The following is a 24,204-nucleotide window of genomic DNA, read 5'->3' as shown; positions in this document are numbered from 1 at the left end:
ACTTAAGGTAATTATTATTACCTTTTACTTAAGATTATATACATTATTTGCATGCCATCAATAAATCTAACTGATTCCTGCCTTTGGACATAAATTTGTAGTATACAGTGGGTATTTTTAATAGTAAGAAACTTCATGTTATATGTTTTCATATAGCTGCTGTTCATTTGCTAGTGTCGAGGTAATGTTATACCAACTCTACAGAAAAATATATTAGAACCATTTCTATGATGCAAAAAAAAACCCAGATAGTAGCAGATCAGAAGATAAAAAGTATAATTGAAATGGTCCAGAAGTATTTGGAATTGCAGGCGTTCCAATTACCATAATTCCACAGCTAAAGAACGCTTCCAATCATATGGAGAAGGCAATTCCTTCATGTTCTCCAAAGTAAAAATGTTAGAGTTCCCTTCATATATTTTGTTAATACAATACTCCCAGTATTGGATGAATCAGCAGAACAGCTACACTATTTGTAGGTTGTTGTTTTTTAAATATGTCAACAGGTTCGCCTCAGAAGATAAAAATTATGAACCAATTGCAATAACACCAGGTATTTTTTACAGACAACTTTGCAAAATCATATACACTGAATGGAATGTTAGGCCATATACCAGACCGATCATCAGGGATGTCTAGAAAGGCAATGACTAAACCAGTATCATGCTGTTGCAATAAAAGCTCTGCTTCTTTTTTAAATACATTATGTTGTTTCATACAGAAATGAGAGAAACAGTAATTGCAATTGATAACATGATGTTTCTATAATTTTAATAAAACTGTTTGATCCTGTCATATATGACATTCAAAGAATATGTAGGAAGTATCTTAAATGAAGAACAAAGTGTAATAGCCTAAAGTTCCAGAATTTATATCAGTTCTGCTGTATGGGATGTTATTTTTTTGATTTATTGGACCTTGAGTAAATTGTAGCCTGAGTAAAATAAATAACTACATCAATAATACATAAATCAATATATCTGACTGTAAAAACCTAACTGCAGATCATAGAAGTTTATTTATATTAACCCTTTCTCCCTGGCATGCAATTATACATGCATCCTTCGGTCTTACAAAACAAGATAAAAAGAACCAATTCTCTTGCATCCAGCTTGATATAATACAATCCTTATTTCAATAATGTTATTTTGCATAATGGTTGTAAAATGAACATTCAGTCTGAAACTGTAACTACGACATTTATGTAATTATTAAGAAGAATGGAGACAGTAGCATGTAATATTTAAAAAAAGGAAAGAAAGTATCCAATTCTTTCAATAACTAGATACAGACTTGTAAATATACAAAGGAAATAGAATTGTCAAGTAAAAGAAACATTTCTGTTATGTAGATTTTTTTATTCACAAGAAGAAAATAAACCACTTTACAGATGTGGTTTATCATGCCTGTATCCATTATGGAATCATTTTGTGTATTTTAATGGCAATTCTTATTAACAGTAGATATTTTAACGTTTGTGAAATAAGTAGGAAAGGAAACACAGCTTAGAGAAATTTAAACTTCAACGGAAATTGAAGTTAGCTGTCTAAAAATAATACAATGGGACCACCAGAAGGTTTTTCAATTTAAAATTTCCTGCTAAATAAAAATGAGAAATGATGACCTATGAAGTTTTAAACCATGTCATACATCCTGTAAATTTAAAGGGAAAAAAGAACAATAAGTGGGTGAGTCATAGTTCATGGAATTGCAGAATAACAGATGTAGCAGTAGTTAGAAGAAACTAATCTGGTATTTCCTTCAATGTCAAATATTTATTTTTTTTAAAAATTGGGGAATTGAGTGTCTTGTCTTATAGCTTTAATGTACAATACAATCATATAATACATAAAAATTAGTCCTAAGCAAGCAACAAACTGCACCTACACAGAAAACTTTGAAACGAAAACCATCAACAAAATGGTTTATTATCAACTGACTGGAAAGTAGACTCAGCTTAAACCTGACAGCACAGACCATAATAAAAACTTTTACTTCTTTATATGTCACAATGCAAAATAATCTGTTTATATATACTCTAGCTATATTCTTTCTGCAATAAAGAATCTGATTTAACTAAGCCATGGGTTTCAAACTCAATCACATCATGTGACATATTGCGACGTATCGTGATGCTTTTTACCTTTGTGGAGCCAGGGTAGGCATGGCCTGCATGTGATGCATCTGGCCCATGGGCCGCCAATTTGACACTCTTAACTAAGCTGTCCCTTGAAATCCTAAAAGTTGGTCAATTCCTGAATAAGAGGTTAGATGTCTCAAGAGCTGAGATTTATTGCCAACATGTAATGCTTGGCAGATACAAACCCAAATCTACCACAGTGGCAACATATGCAATCCAACAGATTTTTATAGTTGAAAAAACAGCTGCAGTTAAAAAAACAGGCTCCAAAAGGAGAGATGATAGACATCCAATAGGACTCTGAGTTTTTCCTGGGCCAAGCAGTGAAGACTAGTTTTTATCTATTTATCCATTAAAACCACCACTTCTACCACGAGAACTCTAGTAGTCTAAATAATTATCAATATAAACAGTAATGGGATATCATTATACCCACACTTTATTGAAACTTTTATTATCTAAGCCTCTGCACACATATCTATACACAAGATGTTTATTTGTAAAATTTGTTTTCTTTTACTTTGTTTAAAGAAAGAAAGACAGGAAGGAAAACAGACATAATTTATAGAATATTTCTACATAGGAATAAACTCACCTGTCTGAGAAACAGCATTACTCATCAGTTCTTATGTTTATTAAGATCGGACTGAGGTTGCATTTTTCATGTTTGTTCTAGACATGAAGGTTTTCTGGATGAATGCTTGTAACTGTGTATATGGCAAAATTGCATTAGAGACACCTATCACTGAGACTGGTGGGATAGAGACAGTTGAGAAGATGCCATTATCTGGAAAGACCTCATGGGATAATTGCTCCAGTAAAATGAGATAAGGGACCCAACTGTATTCTTGGAAATAATAAAACCAAATTAAGGAATATAAAATAATATTTTCATAAAATAAAATCATCTTTAAGATAAATATTATTTAAGAACAGACATATTCTCACGGGAACACTTAGGTTCAAGAAGATATAATGAATTAAGAAGTTTTAAAGTTAAATCTCTGTTTTATTTTATAACTGCCTTGGAAAAGTTTATATCAGAATAAGATACTTCACAAAGAATTGCTTAGTTTAAACATCTTAGGGAAAAGATGGATGAGATAAATACAAAAAATATATTTAATAAAGAGCAAAGAAAGAAATACTGAGACAGGATTAGATGGTGAATGATTTCTGATTCTTCTAAGGCAGCCTTCCTCTGCATGCACTCTAAATATATTTTCCTGGACCAGAACATACTTGCTTTGGATGACATTTTAGGATGCCTGGAATGCATAGCTGAAGAAGAATCAACTAAGATATGCTTGTAAATCAATGGAAAAATATTCCCTTATAAACCTTTAAAAAAACCCAAACTAAAAGGGCAGTAACAATGCTGCCTGTGGTTATGTTATGTTATGTTACGTTACGTTACGTTACGTTACGTTCTGTTGAAATCCTTTAGGAATCACATTGCATCTATTAGCAATTGCTGAATTAAGCCTTTAACAGCCACTGTAGCCGTATCTATTCATGCTGCTGACCTCTGCTTTTCTGAATGAATTAAGAGGAAGAAAATAATGTGGCTTCCACAAGGCTTCCTTTCCCTTCCAACACAGGAAATCCTGTGTGGTTAGACACAATATACATCATGCATGGGGATTTAATTCTATTCCCCTGAAATGCCAACATTATCAGTAGATTACAGGAAATTATTCCTTATTTTCAATAGTTGCAGGACAGGGTTTCTTTAGATTCAAGGTCAACATGAATGCATCATTGCTTCCTTATCATTGCAAAGCAGCTGTATGGAGTTGCAAGACACAGTGCAGTTTCATGTTACTGAATGCCTCTCTTCATACAGCTAAAGCACATCTAGAGAAATGATGGGGAGAGTGCTTTGAACTCTACATTTTGGTTCAACTTACCATGTTCTAAGCATGTCTAAAATAAATGATTATGGGCAAACAGAAGATAAACTGAATTTAATTTTTCTGTTCAATGATATTCAGAAAGGAATAAAAAGATAGTAACTTGAAAAACAGTAAGTGCAGTTTTAAGTTATCAACATGAACTCTTGCTCTCTGTATTGTCTGGAGGAACAGGGAAGTTGAACCTTTCCAGAGGCAGGGACTACCCCAAATTGGGATGGAGGTATGAGGTCAGAGCTTCCAAATGAATTTGCCAAATAAAAGGAGTATTGTCTCTGATATTTTCTGAAGAATATGCCAGATATTTTGAATAAGAAACAACGGATCCTGGATGGCTCCACTGTAAAAGAACTGTATACTACTAGGTTTACATATTTCTTGTTCTGTACACACTGTAGTATTTTGTAGTATATGCAGCAAAATGTGCAATAATATTTAGTTACTTTCCATAGGAGAATTATTCCAATCAACAGAAATAAGAACTGCAATTGAGAGAAAATACTGTGTTCTTGGCAAAACTAAGATACAGGTAAAAGAGATGAAAAGTGAACAGAAGGGCAAGAGATATTGTGATCAAGGTTACTGAATCTACGTAGATAAGTATCAAGTCAAGCAGAATTTTATTTAGTTAGTTAGATTTGTTTCTGGTTCTTTGTTTTCTTTTCTCCTTGATTCAATTCAAACTATGGTTTCAAATACCAGCATTACCATAAAATTGGTTTGTGGAGGTTCCAGTGCTAATTCATGCTAGAAGGAAAAACATACAAAAATGACTATTTTTAGGAGCTTCAAGCAAGCAGTTGAAGCATTCTGCTCTACTGCAAAATTCTTAGCTTGTATATAGCTGTTGTCCTGAAACAAAGGCCTACCTTGAAGCATATATCCCTTTTTTAAAAAAATTTGCATTTATATCCCACCCTTCTCCGAAGACTCAGGGCGGCTTACACTATGTTAAGCAATAGTCTTCATCCATTTGTATATTATATACAAAGTCAACTTATTGCCCCCAAAAATCTGGGTCCTCATTTTACCTACCTTGAAAGAGGCGGTGGTGAGACCCCTCCTCAAGAAGCCTTCCCTGGACCCAGCTATTTTGGGTAATTATCGTCCAGTCTCCAACCTTCGCTTGTGGCGAAGGTTGTAGAGAGTGTGGTTGCATGGCAGCTTCCCCAGTACCTGGATGAAGCTGTCTATCTAGACCCGTTCCAGTCCGGCTTCCGGTCCGGTCACAGTACGGAGACAGCTTTGGTCGCGTTGGAGGCTGACCTCTGGAGGGCCAGGGACAGTGGGTGTTCCTCTGCCCTGGTCCTATTAGATCTCTCAGCGGCTTTCGATACCATCGACCATGGTATCCTGCTGCACCGGTTGGAGGGATTGGGAGTGGGAGGCACCGTTTATCGGTGGTTCTCCTCCTATCTCTCTGACCGGTCGCAGACGGTGTTGACAGGGGGGCAGAGGTCGACCGCGAGGCGCCTCACTTGTGGGTGCCTCAGGGTCGATTCTATCGCCTCCTGTTCAACATCTACATGAAGCCGCTGGGCGAGGTCATCAGTGGTTTTGGGGTGAGTTATCATCTGTACGCTGACGATACGCAGCTGTACTTTTCCACCCCAGACCACCCCAACGGTTGTCAAGTGCTGTCCCGTGTCTGGAAGCCGTACGGGTCTGGATGGGGAGAAACAGACTCAAGCTCAATCCCTCCAAGACGGAGTGGCTGTGGATGCTGGCACCCCGGTTCAGTCAGCTGCAGCCGCAGCTGGCTGTGGGGGGTGAGTTATTGGCCCCAACGGATAGGGTGCACAACTTGGGTGTCCTCTTGGATGGGCGGCTGTCATTCGACGATCATTTGGCGGCTGTCTCCAAGAGGGCCTTCCACCAAGTACGCTTGGTGCGCCAGTTGCGTCCCTTCCTTGACCGGGATGCCTTATGCACGGTCACTCATGCCCTCGTAACTTCCCGCCTGGATTATTGCAATGCTCTCTACATGGGGCTGCCCTTGAAGTGCACCCGGAGGCTGCAGTTAGTCCAGAATGCAGCTGCGCGGGTAATAGTGGGAGCAACTCATTGCTCCCATGTAACACCACTCCTGCGCAATCTGCACTGGCTTCCTGCGGTCTTCCGGGTGCGCTTTAAGATTTTGATTACCACCTTTAAAGCGCTCCATGGCTTAGGACCCGGGTACTTACGGGACCGCCTGCTGTTACCGTTTGCCTCCCACCGACCCGTACGCTCTCACAGAGAGGGCCTTCTCAGGGTGCCGTCCGCCAAACAATGTCGGCTGGCGGCCCCCAGGGGCAGGGCCTTCTCTGTGGGAGCTCCCATGCTCTGGAACGAGCTTCCCCCTGGTTTACATCAAGTGCCTGATCTTCGGACCTTTCGCCGTGAGCTGAAAACGCACTTATTTATTCAAGCGGGACTGGCCTAAAATTTTAAAATTTTATTGGGGTTATTTATATTTTAATATTTTAATTCGTTTTAAATTTGGCCACCTTATAATATGTTTGTTTTAATTTCTTTTAATATTTATACTGTGATTTTTTACTTGGCTGTACACCGCCCTGAGTCCTTCGGGAGAAGGGCGGTATAAAAATTGAATAAAATAAATAAATAAATAAATAAAGGATGGAAGGCTGAGTCAACCTTGGGCCTGGTGGGACTTGAACTTGCAGTAATTGCAAGCAGCTGTGTTAATAACAGACTGTCTTAGCAGTCTGAGCCACCAGAGGCCCTTGACTATAGGAGTAAATATCTACAAAGAGCCTTCCACAATACACAATTTACTCACCAAGCAATATTATTAGCATTACAGATATAAGCTTTCTTTTTACTAAGTCAACATAACAGGACGAATACTTTATCATAGCTTAACAAGTAGGAATGTGGATAACTTTAACATTTTTTTAAAAAATCTCTTTAAATTGTTAATAATAGCAATAGCATCTTATATACTGCTTCACAATGCTTTAAAATTGCTGATGTGGTGATCAGAGCTAAAACAGAGAAGTAAGAATATCCCTATAACCTATAATAATAAGAAAGAAAACTATGTACAAGGACACCTTAAGTTTTTGAAGAAATAAAGAAGTAAATTTAGTAATTTTGAGAGAAGATCTTAACAGTTTTAAGTGTACATATTAAAAGTTTCAGATCTAATTAGTTTACTTAAGCACTGAAAAAAACAGGTCCATGTAACTGTCAGCTTATATTGAATGAAGAGTCTGCCACAGCACCAATGACCAAAACTTGCAGCTCGTATGAAAACAGTGCCACCACATTCATTTCTCCTGAGAGTTTTATAAGATATGAAAAAGAACATAGATACATTGACAGAGAGAAGGGCTCATCATTCTTCATCCTGAATCTTAGCACTGCTTTATTATTTACAGCAGTGTTTCTTAAATTTGGCAACTTTACGTTTTGTGGACTTCAACTCCCAGAATTCCGCAGCAAGCCATGTTGGGGATTCTCGCAGTTGAAGATCACATACATCAGAGGTGTCAGGCTACCTCCGACTATAATTAGGAAAGAATTCACCTTGACTTCATTTGGAATAAAGAAAAGTACTTTTACTATTTACAGTCTTGATAGCAGCCAAGCTAAGTTGGATCTGAGACAAAATATGGCTAACATATCATATCCCCCCAATTGTCCCTCCTCCTCCAGGAGGTCAGGCTGGTCTGGTCCAATGCCAGCTCCTTCTCGGCCCCTCGTGGTAATCTTCTTCCACAGGTCTCTAGATGTCAGTCATCTTAGGAATGCAGTGTCTGTTAGAAAAGCCCGCGCTGATAACACTCAGTCGTTAATCACCCCTCCCCCACTGTTATGTCAGCCGACACTCTTAATAGGCTCCTTTCCCTTACCCTGTACGGTGGTATGATACATCTCATTTCCTTAATAGTTTTATAATACAGAAATAAACATTTCACATTCTATCTACTGATATAATCATTCAAAAGTATACGAAGATTGGAGTGGAGGCTGACAAGAGGTGTCAAACTCAAGGCCCACGGGCCGGATCCAGCCCACGGGATACTTAGATCCAGCCTGCGGGGCCAGCCTGGATATATCAAAGGACCAGCCTGCGGTGCCTCTGCTGGCCAAAACATTTTCGGCCGGCGGAGGGCTGCAGGAGGCTGTGGAGGCTGAAAATGAGCCGCACGGAGCCTCAGTACAGCCTGTTTTTGGATGGCAGAGTGCTGCAGGAGGCCTGGCTTGGACTGGATTACAATTATGTGGCCTCAAGTAAGTGCCTGATCTGGATAGAATACAAGCAACTTCCTATGTTAATACTACAGTTTAATGCCAGATTTTACATACTGTAGGTCCATTTAATCTACAATCAAGAATCTATTCTGTATTCTATTCTGTATCTATAATTGAAAGCCATTTCTATTTACTATCCTGGAAATTTACCTCTGCTGTTAGATCTTGTGTTATCACGTTATTTATGCTATTGTATTTTTATTATTAGTTGAATAATAAAAATACAATAGTATAAATAGCTTTTCTCCCTGGAAAAGCAATTTACTATTAAACAATGGGGTATAAATTTAGAAATAAAAAGTTTGGTGGAATATGAAGAGTAAGTAATAAATGTTTGCCAGTAATATCTGGTAGAAGAGATAGGAAAATGGTTATAGTAAAGAATTGTGGAAAGAAAGAAGGGGAAAAATGCATCTTGTGCCTGTGTCAAATGCCCACCATGGCCACATCACCCGACCACACCCACCATGACCACGCTCATCATGACCATGCCCAACTCTGGCCACCACCACCACCCGGCCCTCCGAGATCAAGCATCTCCCTCATGCGGCCCTCAATGAAATCGAGTTTGACACCCCTGACATACAGCATCTGAAAGTTGCCATTTTCAAACATATGTGTACAATTTCTGATTATTATTTTTTGCCGCCTCAGATTCATGTCTTAACATAATACATATGTTACTACCTAGCATTTATTTATGCTACTTAATTATTGTACAAATCAGGTGAGTACAACATAGGATAAATTGTTATGTTTCTTTCCTGACAGTCATTCATTTTATTACCTCTTTAAGCAAATTATCCTACTGAATTATAGTTTTTAAGATAAGACACAAGCAAAAATCTTCTAACAGTAGGAAAACAATATTTTTCTTACTTTATTACACACTGACAAGATGTAGTTTTGTATTAAATAATTAAAATGTATTAAATATTTATTTAGTTGATGAAATATTTATACTTCCCCTTTATAATTCAGATTATCATGAAATAAATCAAAGTAAATATACCACGCAGTAACAAATTTTAGAAAATGTTTTGTGATATACATAGATGTAACATTTAAACTATAAAACAGCTATTTGGAAAAGTTTATTCTGGATCCTACAATACCTTTAATTATTTAAACCAAATTTTTAGTAAAATAAATGTTACAATACTACAGCAAAATACTTCAGTTACTTTTAATCCTATTAAAAGCCAATATGAGTACTCAGACTAGCAGTTCCGTAACATATTCAATGCAAAAGAAAAAGGAAATACAAATGAAAACTAACTTGTATTTCCTGTAAAATATAATTTTAAATCTCTTTTTTCACCATTCCATTGAGATTCTAGCAGCATGTATGCTTCCTTAGTTTTCTGGGGTTTTGGTAAGATTAATTAATTGATGCACCCCAGAAAACTAAGGAAGCATACATGCTGCTAGAATCTCAATGGAATGGTGAAAAAAATTGAGATTAATTGTCTATAGCAAAGTCCATATTTTGAAATTATTCATTTTCATCTAGTGAAAGCCAATTACAGGAAACAAAACAGGGTCCTTCAAAAGAAAGTTTTGCAATTTTGATATGACTACTGAAAACAATAGCTATCCAAGAAAATGGGAGACAGGTACAGCAAATACATTAAAAGTTAATGAACTGTTTGTAAAAGAAATCTTGTGGCAGCTGATTAAGCCAAATATCAAATAATAACATAACTGGATAATGAAGCATCCAGTTTTGTTATTCTTTGTATAAGCAATAATCAATTCTTCAATCTCACATATTGAGTAAATTAGTTACACTACACTCCAAACTATTATCTTTGACCATTGCCTACTTTTCTTCTTTAAAAAGTTGGGGAAACCTTAACCTTTGGGCTAGTGCTCCACTAATAATACTACATATATTAATTTCTAAACCCTAAATTCTGCAAGTCAACTCCTAGCATAGATTAAACTATAAAGAAAACTCTATAAATGTTTAACAACTTGGTATGTTGTAGTTACAAATTCTTAATCAGTGTCTCCTAGTCAGAGAGATATTTTGGGTGGAAATTCTCATTAATGCCACCCAGCATGCTAGCTGTTGATAATTGGTTTCTAATCCTTTACATCTGAACAATATTAGATTGCTGAAATAAAACCAATCTCTTGGAAACCTGAAGCTGCTGAATGCACATATCTCAACAGTGATAAATCTAGCAAAAATAACTATCATGTTCATTAAATTTGAAATGATCTTTCAAAATCCTTTCTAAAAATAATTCTGTTTAAACACTGCCAACCATTTGAAATACCAATCCTAGACACACTTAAAACACTTCCAGATGAAGAAGCTTTTCATCTCAATTCTCCTAAATTAGTATTTCAAAGAATACAAGATTCTATTAAAATTACCAACCCCCACCCTCAATAAAGGGTGTTATGGTCAGTTCTGTAGTGCTTCCAGGGAAACTACCCATCATTAGTTGCCTTTCCTGGCCAATAAGGTACTAGAGATATTTCAGGCAATCAGTGATGGAGAGCAAAACAAAACTCAATTACTTCCACTTTTTGATGGGAATAGATGAACTTTTTGCAAAAATGGTGTAATGTCTTATGAATAAAAAAGTCTAGCAAGTAAAGCAAGTGAAAGCTATAATTTGATGCAATCACCCCCCACCAACAATGGCATTGATTAAACTATGTTGGGAATCTATCAGTTTACAATAGATTCAAGATTTCATTTGAAAGTGGCCTTAGATATACATTTCATTTCCTATTTCATATATCAATATATAAAGCAGATTTTTGCTCCCATCATATTTATTCCCAATCTAGATTTACCATTTTACTCCCCTTCTGTGACATAATGCTATTGTCTCCTCGTGCTTTGAAATTACAATCAGAATTGTTTACTTCTGACTTTTCTTATTGGTTAAGTTCCCCCTAAGCTTTTTCAATAGAAGAGCCAGATGGTGAATGAAGTGAATGGAAGTATTTCTCATTGTTGCCCTGCAATATTATAATTAAGTTGATTGCACAATCAGCTAGATGTTTGGACTGGATTTGGCATTTTTATCCACCTACTGAATCCTTCTTCCCAAGGACCTGAAATAGGCAGATTTTGTTGCCTGATGGTGTTAAAGGCATGTCACAGGATGTAAGCTGTTCCAAGATGCTTTTTGCAAGTAACTGATGGCGGTTTTGTCAATGCAGATGGTATTCATATGGTGCGCCAGATGTTTTTGGATCGCATCTGAAGCACCTAGGTACTACCTTTGCTTTCCTTTGCCATAATTGTTCTACTTCTTTTTGCAGGACCTTGTATTTTGTAGTTCTCTGTCACCAAGGACATAAGAGATGAGATTATTTGGCTATATATGGAGTTTTAATTAAAAAATACAGTTAAACTATTACTAACCTTAGATAAAGGTTATAAAGTCCATTTACATTAACAAAAAATAAAAAATAATATAACAGTAATGTTCCATTCTATAGTGAAGAATAACATAACACAGGGTTTTATCCTTCTGAAGACTATGTAATATTAATTTTAATCTTCTACTTCAGTGCCAGTCCTTAATATAACAGGAACCAAACTTTTCTCAGGTAGCTGTATCACTACAGAAAATGCTAAGTAAATGGCTATTATTTCATAGTTTGAGTAATTTATGATCATACAATAATTATATTTTATCGATGAAAGAAACATATTTATAGCTTTGTTATTATTATGGACTTACAAGATTTTGTGGTATAAAATAAAGATAGTGATATATCTAATCAATATGGTAGAACATGTATAGACAGGAAAGTTATGTATGTGTTAATTTACATTTTTTTTAATACTGTTGTAATTTTATAACATTTCTAACCATGGTCGGTCATGGTGGTCCAGAATGCGGCTGCGCAGGTGATAGAGGGAGCACCTCGTGGCTCCCATGTGACACCTCTCCTGCGCGGCCTGCACTGGCTTCCGGTGGTCTTTTGGGTGCAATTCAAGGTGTTGGTTACCTCCTTTAAAGCGCTCCATGGCTTAGGACCAGGCTATTTACGGGACTGCCTACTGCCACAAACAGCCTCCCATTGACCTGTGCGCTTCCACAGGGAGGGCCTCCTCGGGATACCATCAGTTAAAGAATGTTGACTGGCGGCCTCCAGGGGGAAGGCCTTCTCTGTGGGGGCTCCTGCCCTCTGGAATGAGCTGCCTCTGGGGCTTCATCAACTCCCCGGCTTCCGGACCTTCCGCCTTCCACTCTTTTATTCTATCGAGCAGGCCTAGCCTAAAAATCTAGTTTTAATGGGGTTTTAGTTTTATTGTTATTGTTAGTTAAATTCCATGTCAAGTGGTCTGATTTCAGAAAAGTGCCCAGCTCGACCATCACGGATTTCAATAAAACTTTGTGTGAACATGCACACACGTCCCCAATGAACATTGGTAAAGTATTACGTGTGCCGATGCAATACCTGCGGAGATATAGTCATTTGTGTGACCCCATACCGCAGCCCTTACAGTATGACTCTGAGGTTCCAGCAACTTTGAGACATAATATCTCCGGCAATATTTTGTTGAGAGAAACAAAACTTGGCCCTCTTGTACAATGTTTTGTTTTCTATTAAACAAAATAATAAAAACATTCTCATGAGCGATCTCCATCTAGATAATTTGAAGCAAAGTTGGCCAAAAATTACTGCGGCTCAAAAAAAGGTTAAAGATTGGCTTCTTATATATCTCTGGAAGGAAAGGTATGAGAAACGTGAAACTTTGTGAGTAATAGCTACACAAGGTTGTCGAATATAAAATTTAATTCTCCTACTGCTTTCCAATAGTTCACAAATTGAGTGTAAAGTTGACAGTTTTTGTAAAAACACCAAAAATAGGGTATTTCAACTATCACTTATTTATTATTGAATTTATGCACCACGTTCAATCTGACGATGTAACTGAAGGCCCTGGAAACATGAAAATAAGATGTGGTTCTGGAACCTAACAAACATCTTGTCTTTCAGATCAATAAAATGAATGAGCTATGTGTGCTTCCAGTGCCTTCAATTACAAAGTCAGGTTGACAATATCAATTCCCAGAAATGACGCTAAAGAATGTGTTGCATAAATTCAATAATAAGCAGTTGTTGGAATTTGGCATTTTATATGAACAGTATGGACTTAAGCTTGGGAACCATATAAGCTACCCACTTTAGGCTTGGAAACCTAGGATAATATGCCCAATTGTCGGCTTGGGAATCGGACAGATACCCACACAAGGCTTTGGAACCTCGAGGAAGAAACCAAACTACAGGCTTGGGATCCTGAACCAAGAAACCCACTCATGGCTGGTACTGTACGGCTATCGGGTGTGCCCCCTATGGCGATGGGGTTGCTGGTTCAAGTGCCTGAACTGGTAGTGACAATGTCACTATATAAAACAAACAAGATGAAACAATAATAGAATGCATGTGACGTTGCCACAGCAACGTCCTCAACTTTGTCCCTATTTTTAGGGCTTTATACATCACCAATGAAAAACCAACCCTACTTTTTTAGGGGGTTTGAAACATGCTCTTTCTAATGAGAATGATTTAACAGAGTTTCCAGAAGGTCTTTTTTTGTAAAAGCGGGCTGAAAATACCCTATTTTTTGGCATTTTTACAAAACCCATCACTTTACACTCAATTTGTGAGTGGAGGCAGTAGGAGAATGAAATTTTATATTCGACAACCTTGTGTTGCTAAGTTATTACTCACAAAGTTTCACGTTTCTCATACCTTTCCTTCCAGAGATATAAGAAGCCAAACTTTAACCTTTTTTTGAGCCGCAGTAATTTTCAGCCAACTTTGCTCCAAATTATCTAGATGGAGATCACTCATGAGACGTTTTTATTATTTTGTTTAATAGAGCACAAAAAGTTGTACAAGAGGGCCAAGTTTTGTTTCTCTCAACAAAATATTGCTGCAGATATTATGTTTCAAAGTTGCTGGAACCTCAGAGTCATACTGTAGAAGACTGAGGTGTGGGGTCACACAAATGACTATATTTCCACAAGTATTGCATCGGCACACGTAACACTTTACCAATGTTCCTTGGGGATATGTGTGCATGTTCACACAAAATTTCATCGAAATCTGTGAAGGTCAAGCAGGGAGTCCCAGATCACTTGACATGGAATGACCCTGGTGTAAATGCCATTCATTTAAAATTAAATGTTTTCTAAGATTTTAAAAGATTAAAAAGTCAAACTTCTCATTATTATTATCTGCAGAAAAAATATTTAATTTATCTTCTTTTCTAGGTTGCAGTTATTTTTTAATTTTTTTATCCCATCTTTAATTATTTTCATAAATAGCTAAAGGTGGCAAACATACCTATACCTCTTTTTATTTTCCCTCATAACAACCACCCTGTGAGGTTGAGAGAAAGTGACTGGCCCAAAGTCGCCCAGCTGGATTTCATACCTAAAGTAGGATTAGAACTCACAATCTCCTGGTTCCTTGAGATGCTGAATGAAAAGTAATATAAATGTAATAAATAAATACAAAATTGGCTGTGCATTTTTGTAATATTTTAATCAAACTAAACTAGTAAACTATTTTAATAGTTTTTTTTATTTTTTTTATTTGCATTTATATCCCGCCCTTCTCCGAAGACTCAGGGCGGCTTACACTATGTCAAGCAATAGTCTTCATCCATTTGTATATTATATACAAAGTCAACTTATTGCCCCCAACAATCTGGGTCCTCATTTTACCTACCTTATAAAGGATGGAAGGCTGAGTCAACCTTGGGCCTGATGGGACTTGAACCTGCAGTAATTGCAAGCAGCTGCTGTTAATAACAGACTGTCTTAGCAGTCTGAGCCACCAGAGGCCCTTCCAGTTTACTTTGGAAGCTGTGGGAAGCTTGTTTTACCCAGAATGTGCTCCTGGAAATTTTTATTTTTAATAGGGAACCACCATTAAGAAATGGCTAATTCATCCTTTCACTGAAAACTGTTTTACTAATAAGCAGAAAAACACATTTACAGAATGTATTTTTCCTGAGACTTTAGCTTTAAGCTAGGAGGTATCCAGTAATAAACACTTTTTTCAAATCAAAAGTAAATTTAAGCACAGATAAGCAAAGTGCTGCTTCATACAATCCTAATTTAACATCTGAACTACTAGGCAGTTTTTTAAATTAATTAAATTATTAAAAACTTTTTTTTTAAAGGTCATGTTCTCAAGTCAGTTGATAACAAAAGTCCTAAAGGTACAAATTAAAAATGCAATGAAATCCATCAAACAAATCCAAAATCAGTCACAACAAGTAATATATAAAAATAACTAATCAATTCACTAAATGAAAAAGCTCACTAAATGGAAGCTTGGGTGAGAGAATTGTGCACATACACTGATGCTGAAAATATCAGGGTGATGTTATTAGTCCAGTGAAACTTTCAGGAAAAGACATGACATATAATCTCACAGTCATTACCAATACCTAATATTGGTATTAAAAATAAAATAGGGAAAGCATAAGGAACATAACCTTTGGGTTCCAGAATTCCTTCCAACTCTTTTACTAGCAGTGGCCATACACAGCATATTATTTTTTTCCTTGTGGTACAAAGTCCTGTATTGTACTTCTGCCTTTTTCTCATATTGGGTCTACCTGCTTTTCTGTGAACATATGCATTGGGAAGGAAAGAGGAGGCTGTATATATTCTGGGTCACGTAACCAGGAGGGTGGGGGACTTAGAACGGAGTATCTGGCAGCATTCCAAGACACTGACCAACTCTCTCCCATGGGGATGCTTTGGAAGAATTATTTTTCCCCCTATATAATTCCAAGCTGGAACTGACCCATGTTTTTAAGAATTATGTTTTTATTTTATTTATTACATTTATCTCACTTTTCATTCAGGAGCTCAAGGAACCAGGAGATTGTGAATTCTAATCCTGCCCTAGGAATGTGTTATTTTGGTTTAAATCCCCACTATAGTTATGATAATTTGATTAAAAATTTCCTTTATTTATCTTACTGTGAAATAAAATAAGTCAGCTGCCAGGACCAAGGATGTTGGATTTGTCTCAGTACTTTGGAATAACTGGCTTAGAAAACTCTCCTAGGTTTTTTCTAAGTCTCTAAACTGTTTCTTCTTGAGTAGCTTTTAGATGACAAAATTAAAAGACTATGCTATTGGATATTGAGATTGCTTTATTCAGTTTTGTTGCAAATAGCTTGGAATCAGGTAAGACAATGTGTTTATATGTTGGTACAGAAAACACAGAGCAGAAATCTAATGCAAACAGGGACACAGGAGATCACATTTTTAATGAAAAAGTCACAGAGTCTCCAAAAGACAGCTATTATAGGAAGGGTTTTAATTACCAGTAGATCACAACAAATTATAAAGGCAGCTTTTTAAAACATGTGAATATCAGACAACCTGATTTGCCCACTAAAGAATTTTTATGATGAGCAAGAAGCAAAGAGAAAAGAATATGCCTAAGTGATAAATCATCATCTTATTGATTGAACTTAAGTACATAATACATCATGCAAAAGGCTGGACTAGAAGGAGTAGAAATTATAATTAAAATTGCTTGGGAGAAACATCTGCAAATTCATACATACAAAATATTTTCTTGAAAGGAAAAGGTAAATGCCAGTCTCCAACTCAGTATTAAAAAATACTGGCAATGCAAACAGATGGAGATTAAACTGAAGTAGTAACATACTGTATTTTGGGGAGCTCAAAAAATTTAAATACTATCAAAAATAAAGAGGTCTCTGCTTCTTGAAGAAAGGCAACAACAGAACAAAAAAATATAAAAGTATAGAGGCACTACATTGACAGCAAATGGACATATTGCAAAACCATAGTTTTTCTAGTGTTAACAGAGTAGGGCAAGTTGGACCATTTTTATTCAGAAAGGCTGAATAAAAAAATGTCTTTCAATTGTGTTGGTGCAGAAAATCATTGAGAAGAATTTGACATCAAGAATAACATACTGAACAGTACTAGATAAAGTAACACCAGACTGCAAGCATACATAGTGAAGATAATATTTAAATATTCTGAATAAATAATGTGAAGTAATATCACTGGAGAACACTCTAATTCTTAGAAAAATAAAAAGCAATCCAAAAAACTAGGCAGGGTGGCTAGATACTACTTCTGGCACTATCATGAGTTTACAAGAATTCAACGCAGCAATTACTGATAGATCATCCTAGCAAAACTATGTCTGTAAAATCACAAAAATAAAAATGACTGAACAACTCAGCAACAGCAGTAAATGTGCCCTAAAGGTAATTTTCTGTTACATATTAAAAACATTATTAGGACTAATGTTCATTCTCATTATTTTTCACCATCTGTCTATAAAACCTTCCTCCTATTTGTGCAAGTTTCACATAACTTTAGGAAAACATTCTGAATGTTCACTACAAATTTGTGCAAAAACTGCTGTTACTATTATTTAAATAATGCCACATAAAATATTGAACTAAAAAGCATAAATGGTAAATTACATCGATGAAGCAGCTGTTTAAAAAGAATCTTATTGTACAAAATGTGAATGTGAAAACTAAAATTGACTACAGCTTCCTACTGATCATATAATGGTTTGTTTCTATATGAGACATGATTTAGAAATTCTAACATATATTTATTTAATATTTACCATATTTCCTTTTAAAGAGAGCCTAAAAGACAGGGCTTACTTTTCTTTTGGTGCCCTATTTAAATATAAAATATAAAAACTTATTATAAAACATAGATGATGATCTCTTTACCACTCCTCTATGCTGGATGGATGGAAGGAAGGAAGGAAGGAAGGAAGGAAGGAAAGAAAGAAAGAAAGAAAGAAAGAAAGAAAGAAAGAAAGAAAGAAAGAAAGAAAGAAAGGAAGGAAGGAAGGAAGAATACCACTGAAATAATTTTAGGGATTTTAATACCTCAGGTTAAGATACTCCTTCATTTTTATTTTCTACAGACATTGTATACATGTAGTCCTTGCCTTACAACTGTTCATTTAGTGATGATTCAAAGTTACAACATCACTGAAAAAAGTACATTATGACAGTTTTTCATACTTACATCCATTGTAGCATCCCCATCGTCACATGATTTACATTCAGATCCTTGATAACTGACTCACATTTATGATGGCTGCAGTGTCCCAGAGTCATGTGATCACCTTTTGTGACTTTCTGACAAGCAATATCAATGGGGAAGACAGATTCGTTTAACAACCATGTAACTAACTTAATAATTGCAGTGATTCACTTAACAAATGAGGCAAGAAAAGTTGTAAAATCGAGCAAAATTCATTTAACAAATTTCTCGCTTAACAACATAAATTTTGGGCTCAATTGTGGTCATAAGTTGAAGACTACCTGTACATTCAGTAGCATAGACCATATTAAGATGTTACTCTCTACAGATTTGGAACCAATATGATGTCTTTATTACAGTTGTAAAGGAGCATAACAACGGTGGGGACAGTCAATTCAAAAGCACAGAAGATGTATCAATGTCTAAAAACTATGAAAAGTTGAACTACAAAAAAGCTATACATACACACACACACACACACACACACACACACACACACACCTTCATATATAAGAGCATTAGATGGGTGTAGGGAAGGATAAATGTTAGTATGGGGTAGATTATATATATCCAATTATAGAGCACTCTAGTATAGTGAACTAGATGCTCATTAAAATAGAATATTTTATTTGGCCAAGTGTGATTAGACACACAAGGAACTTGTGTCTGATTCAGAAGCTCTCAACATGCATGAGGAATAACAGAGTAATAATAATCATAACATGATACCACTAAGGGGTGGTAGTAGGGAAGATAAGAAGGATAATGATACTACAGCCATACAACGTGGGTAAATATACTTAGAAATAAAACAATACTGTGATGATTAGGTATTCAGCAGAGTGAACACCTTCCCTAACGAGGGGAAAAAATTGTTCCTGTGTCTAATTATTTTGACGTGCAGTGCCCAATAGTAGTGTCCTGAGGAGAGGAGTTAAAACAATTTATGTCCAGGATGTGAGTCCAGTTCATGGACTAGATTAAACCTAGTTCATGGCACAGATAATCAACTGACACATATAAGCACTGCTGTGCCATCCTGTATGTTGTAGCAGGATTGGTATTTGAAATCAGCAAGGAGATATAGAATTGTTCTGGGTATTTATGCAGTAACAGCAAGCTGTTACGAGGCTAGAACAAATGTCTCTGTAATACAGGCACTGAAGAACGACATGCTCTGTTGTTTCTATGTGTCCAGAAGAAAATAGTGTAATCTCACATATTTAAAATTCAGATCTCACTTAAAGTGGAATATATAGGAAAAATAAAAACAATTAAATTGTGGGGATTTTTTTCTAAAGGAACAAGGGATAATCCATTATTCCCCCCAGATGTAGAATTACAACTTCCAACACATTATTCAATTTTCCATATCTGTAACTCTGAAACAAACCTTTTAGTTCTCCTTATGTCAAGATGGGCAGGTCTTGTCTCTAATGTTTGACCTTTAATGAAGTTTTTATTGGAGTTTTATTATAGTCTTATATTCCTTCAGCCTTTAATTTAAGTAGTTTTAAAATGTTTTTTAACTTTTCTGAGTTGTGCTTTTACCCTGGCTGTAAACCGCCCTGAGTTGTTCCGGAGAAGGGCGGTATATAAATTAAATTAAATTAAAACAAATAAATAAATGTTGAATTGCTTCTCATTTTATTTATTTATTTAAGTTGCTATGATAGCTCATTGACTGTGGGCAACTAACAAACATTAAAAACACCATATCACAACAGTATCAAACAGAGATTGACAGCCAATTTGTATTTATTGCTACAGCAGCCTTTCCCATACTTCCAGGAAGCTCTCAAATATACAAAGTATACCAAAAGTTAGGACCCTTAGAGAATTTATTCTATAAATTATATTGAATGTTCAATTTGGTTTCCAGTTTCTTTTAAACACTCCTTTACTCATTTGAAGCATGACCTTTGAACATTCATAAGTACAGTAATTTTCTTTCTGAAAACAGCATTAATTAATAAAACATATTGTGATTGGTCTGTGGGGCTTGACTTGCATAAACAGGGCAAAGACATCTCCTTGATTCTTGTACCCAGGAGTATACCACTCTCAACTTCAGTGATTTAATTCCATTTCTGCCTAATTATTAGTTATGTTGCTGGAACCAGAACTCACCATGTTAAAGTTCCATCAAATGGTAGGGGTTCAGCCCAAATTCAACCAGAGGCTTCAGTCAAAAGAGAAGATAAGAGTGATTTTTCCTCATACTGAAGACAGGAGACAAATTTTAAAAGAAAGCAATTCACTGATTCCTGATTAAATCAGACAGCTGCTATTTTGATTTTATCCAAATGCCTTACTCTCTCACAAAAAAGAGGAAACTATAAATAGAAAATTGTGTGTGTGTGTGTGTGTTAGCTTTTGTTTCTCCACCAAATGCCTTCATAACCAACATGGTAGGCTAACAGATTAGATATGCAGGAATAATTCTGCCTCCCCTAAAATGTATGAAAAAAGGAAATGAATGATATAAATATAATCAATGTAAAATCTAGTATATTTTATATGAAGTTAGGGAAGAAATATTTATAGTTAAACAAAAGATTAATTGATTAAAATATTTGGACATAGATTGGTAAAATGCAAAATAAGATGAATTATATATTATGAATATGGTGAAATTGCACAAAAATTTTTGTAACTAAACAACCGACACGCTGTTTGTATTTTTATTAAAGATGTTTTTATGTATGTTTGTCTAGAAAAATAAAAATAAAATAAAATAAAAATAAATAAAACGTATGACCCATCTCTAAAAATTGCTGATTGGTGGGATAGTTCTGAAAATGTAGCAAAAAATTCAGGGGCCTATTTTAGCAAAACCTTGGTAGAAAAAACTTTGTGTGGTTAGATGTATAAAGTAATAAAGAAGTAATAAAAGTGGCTCTGTAATGCATATAGAACTTTTAATAACATAATCTCTGAATTCATTTCCATGTCTTTAATTGGTATATTCCTATATTTGAAGAACGCATCCCTGGAAAGCATGGAAAATTACTCCTAAATTTCCATTTCATGAATTGAATTTCTGAACTACTGATATAACTAATACTATATATTGCTGTTTTCTGACTGAAATTCCATATTAGAAATCTGAAAACAGGCAATTGGCACCACAAATCTCAAAAAGCCTTTTTTTAAAAAATAAACTAGACAAACAGGGAAACTAGTGAATAGGATAAGGATGAAGAGAAAAAAATTAAGGATGAAGAGAAAGAAATTAATAGAATTGATAAAATAAAGTTTTTAATTAAACATGTGCATCAGAGGTAGATCTGTTAGGGTCCAATATACAAATAGCTGCAATTCAGGTAGATCTGTTAGGGTCCAATATACAAATAGCTGCAATTCCTTGTTTCCAACAACATCTCATTCACACAAAACTAAGAAAATTCTCACCCGCAACTGACTCATTATTTGGTAAGACGAAAACACTCGTATTATTATGGGGAAAATGAAGCATTACTAGGAACTTGAATCAAAATAGAAGAGCAAAGAGATTAAAACATATAAATGGCAGCAAGATAATAGGGTCCTATTAATTCATGAAATATTCTAGATCTCAGTATTATTGAATAATTTGCTTTGCTGTTCTGTGCTATGTTGCTGACTTAGCGCTATTTGCCCTGCACTAGCTAGTCTATTTGTTTCTCTCCCCCCCACCCCTTTGATTAAGATTAACCTCTTGACTAAAACACCTCTTCCTCCTCCCTTTTATTCCAAAAAGCCTCCAATAAACCAAATATGCTGCTATTTGCCGCAGGTGTGTAATTTTAAAAAAAGCTAGTCCTTCTCTGCTTGGGTTCTAAAAAGACAAAGAATCCTTTTTTCCTTTCAAATAGCAGTGGAAACATATGAACTGGCTACTGAAGTTCATATGACTGTTTTAGTCCTTGAATGCAACTGCTGAAAATTCTAAGTTTGTTTTCTATCTTGAGTCCTTTTATGACTTGTGGACTTCAACTCCCAGAATTCCTTAGCCAGCCATGCTTAGGAATATCCATATGTCATAAAGGGACCATGCAGGGGTGAAATGCTCCCGGTTTGGACCGGATCACCCGATCCGGTAGCGATGGCGGCGGGTGGTTCAGAGAACGGGTAGCAAAAATCCCTCCCCCCCTTGCCCATGCCCAGCTCAGCCGCGCGATAATCAGTTGTTGTTTTTTACTTTTAAAAGCATTTTTTTCCGCTGAAGAAAAAATGCTTTAAAAGTTAAAAAAAAAGCCTTTGATGATCGCAGAGCTCAGCTGGGTGCTAGCCAAAAAATGGGGGGGGGAGTCCATTTTTCCTCACAGCAAGCTTCCCTGAAGTTTCCCTGAAGCCTGCTGGGAGGGAAAACGGACTTCCCCCCCAACCCGTTTTTTGGTTTGCCTAGCAAGCCTGCTGGGAGGAAAAACGGGGTGTGGGGGGGGTTCATTTTTGAGAGAGAGAGAGAGAGAGAGAGAAAGGAAGGAAGGAAGGAAGGAAGAGAGGAAAGAAGGCATACAAAGCTGGCACTAGACACAGCTTCAGAGAATAATCCAGGGCTGGAAGGGACCTGGAGGTCATCTAGTCCTGCTCCGGCAGGACATTGCTAGTGAGTTTCTGTTGCTTGATCCACCAGTCACATAGCCCTGCCCACCCAGTCACATGAACCCCCCACCAAGCCACGCCCCACCAAGCCACGCCCACAGAACCGGTAGCAAAAAAAATTAGATTTCACCTCCGGGACCATGGTTCCCCACCTCTGTTAGATGAACCCACTAATCACTATTCTAGAATTTTAAGCACCACTTGGGAATCTTACTAATGGAAACAAATTGCCTCCAACTGTGTGAGAAACTGCTATATAAATGGAACCCAATTTTGGGAAAAACTAATGAAATTCCCAGGTTCTTCAGATAACTGATCATCTTTAAATCCCAAGACCCTAGGCACTAAAGGCTATTACAATGCGCTTTTAGGATATAAAACACATGAGGCCAAGAGAAAAGTGAATCTTGCACAGAAAAGAGCTCCACTATTGATTGTGATGGAAATGATCAGAGCGATCTCTGGATTATTTTAAATAGAATAAACTCTTTCTGAACTTGTCAAGGTTCCCATCTGTTGATGTGATTCCTGAAGTCTGGGGCACACAAACACATTTTAGACATACACATTAAATATAATGTTATATCTAATATAAGCGGAGGAATGCATCCACATACTATGTATCTTTCTGGAGAAGAAGCTATGTATCCACATAGCTTCTTCTCCAGAAAGATTACACTACTAACCAGAGCATACAAAACATTTGCTAGACCAATTCTCGAATACAGCTCGCCTGTCTGGAACCCACACCTCATTTCGGACATTAATACAATTGACAGCATGTCCAGAAATATTTTACAAGAAGAGTTCTCTGCTCCTCCGATCACAACAAAATACCTTATGCCACCAGACTTGAAATCCTGGGTTTAGAAAATTTAGAACTCCGCCGCCTTCGGCATGACCTGAGTATAACTCATAAAATCATCTGCTACAATGTCCTTCCTGTTGAAGACTACTTCAGCTTCATTCGCAACAATACACAAGCACACAATAGATTTAACCTTAATGTGAACCACTCCAATCTTGATTGTAGAAAATATGACTTCAGTAACAGAGTTGTTAATGCCTGGAATGCACTACCTGACTCTGTGGTCTCTTCCCAAAATCCCCAAAGCTTTAACCAAAGACTATCTACTATTGACCTCACCCCATTCCTAAGAGGTCTGTAAGGGGCGTGCATAAGAGCACCAGCATGCCTACCGTTCCTGTCCTAATGTTCCCTTTCATTGTA

The 24,204-nt window shown here is 36.4% G+C and overlaps 1 protein-coding gene across 2 annotated transcripts in view; it reads right to left on the bottom strand.

The window, feature by feature from the left end:
• SRGAP1 (SLIT-ROBO Rho GTPase activating protein 1) overlaps nucleotides 1-24,204 on the bottom strand; it is a 146,103-nt gene that overhangs the window by 106,523 nt on the left and 15,376 nt on the right. Inside the window, exon 2 of one of the 2 annotated variants that reach the window (XM_058191200.1) lies at nucleotides 18,369-18,481. The exons of the other annotated variant lie outside the window; for it this stretch is intronic. The gene's annotated coding sequence lies outside the window, so the exon portion shown is untranslated. The remainder of the gene's footprint in view (nucleotides 1-18,368; nucleotides 18,482-24,204) is intronic. 2 annotated transcript variants of the gene reach the window in all.

Source organism: Ahaetulla prasina, chromosome 7 (assembly GCF_028640845.1).
Source record: "Ahaetulla prasina isolate Xishuangbanna chromosome 7, ASM2864084v1, whole genome shotgun sequence".
NCBI classification, from domain to species: domain Eukaryota; kingdom Metazoa; phylum Chordata; class Lepidosauria; order Squamata; family Colubridae; genus Ahaetulla; species Ahaetulla prasina.
The sequence above is the reverse complement of the archived record's forward strand: the minus strand, read 5'-3'. Positions and strand labels throughout refer to the sequence as shown.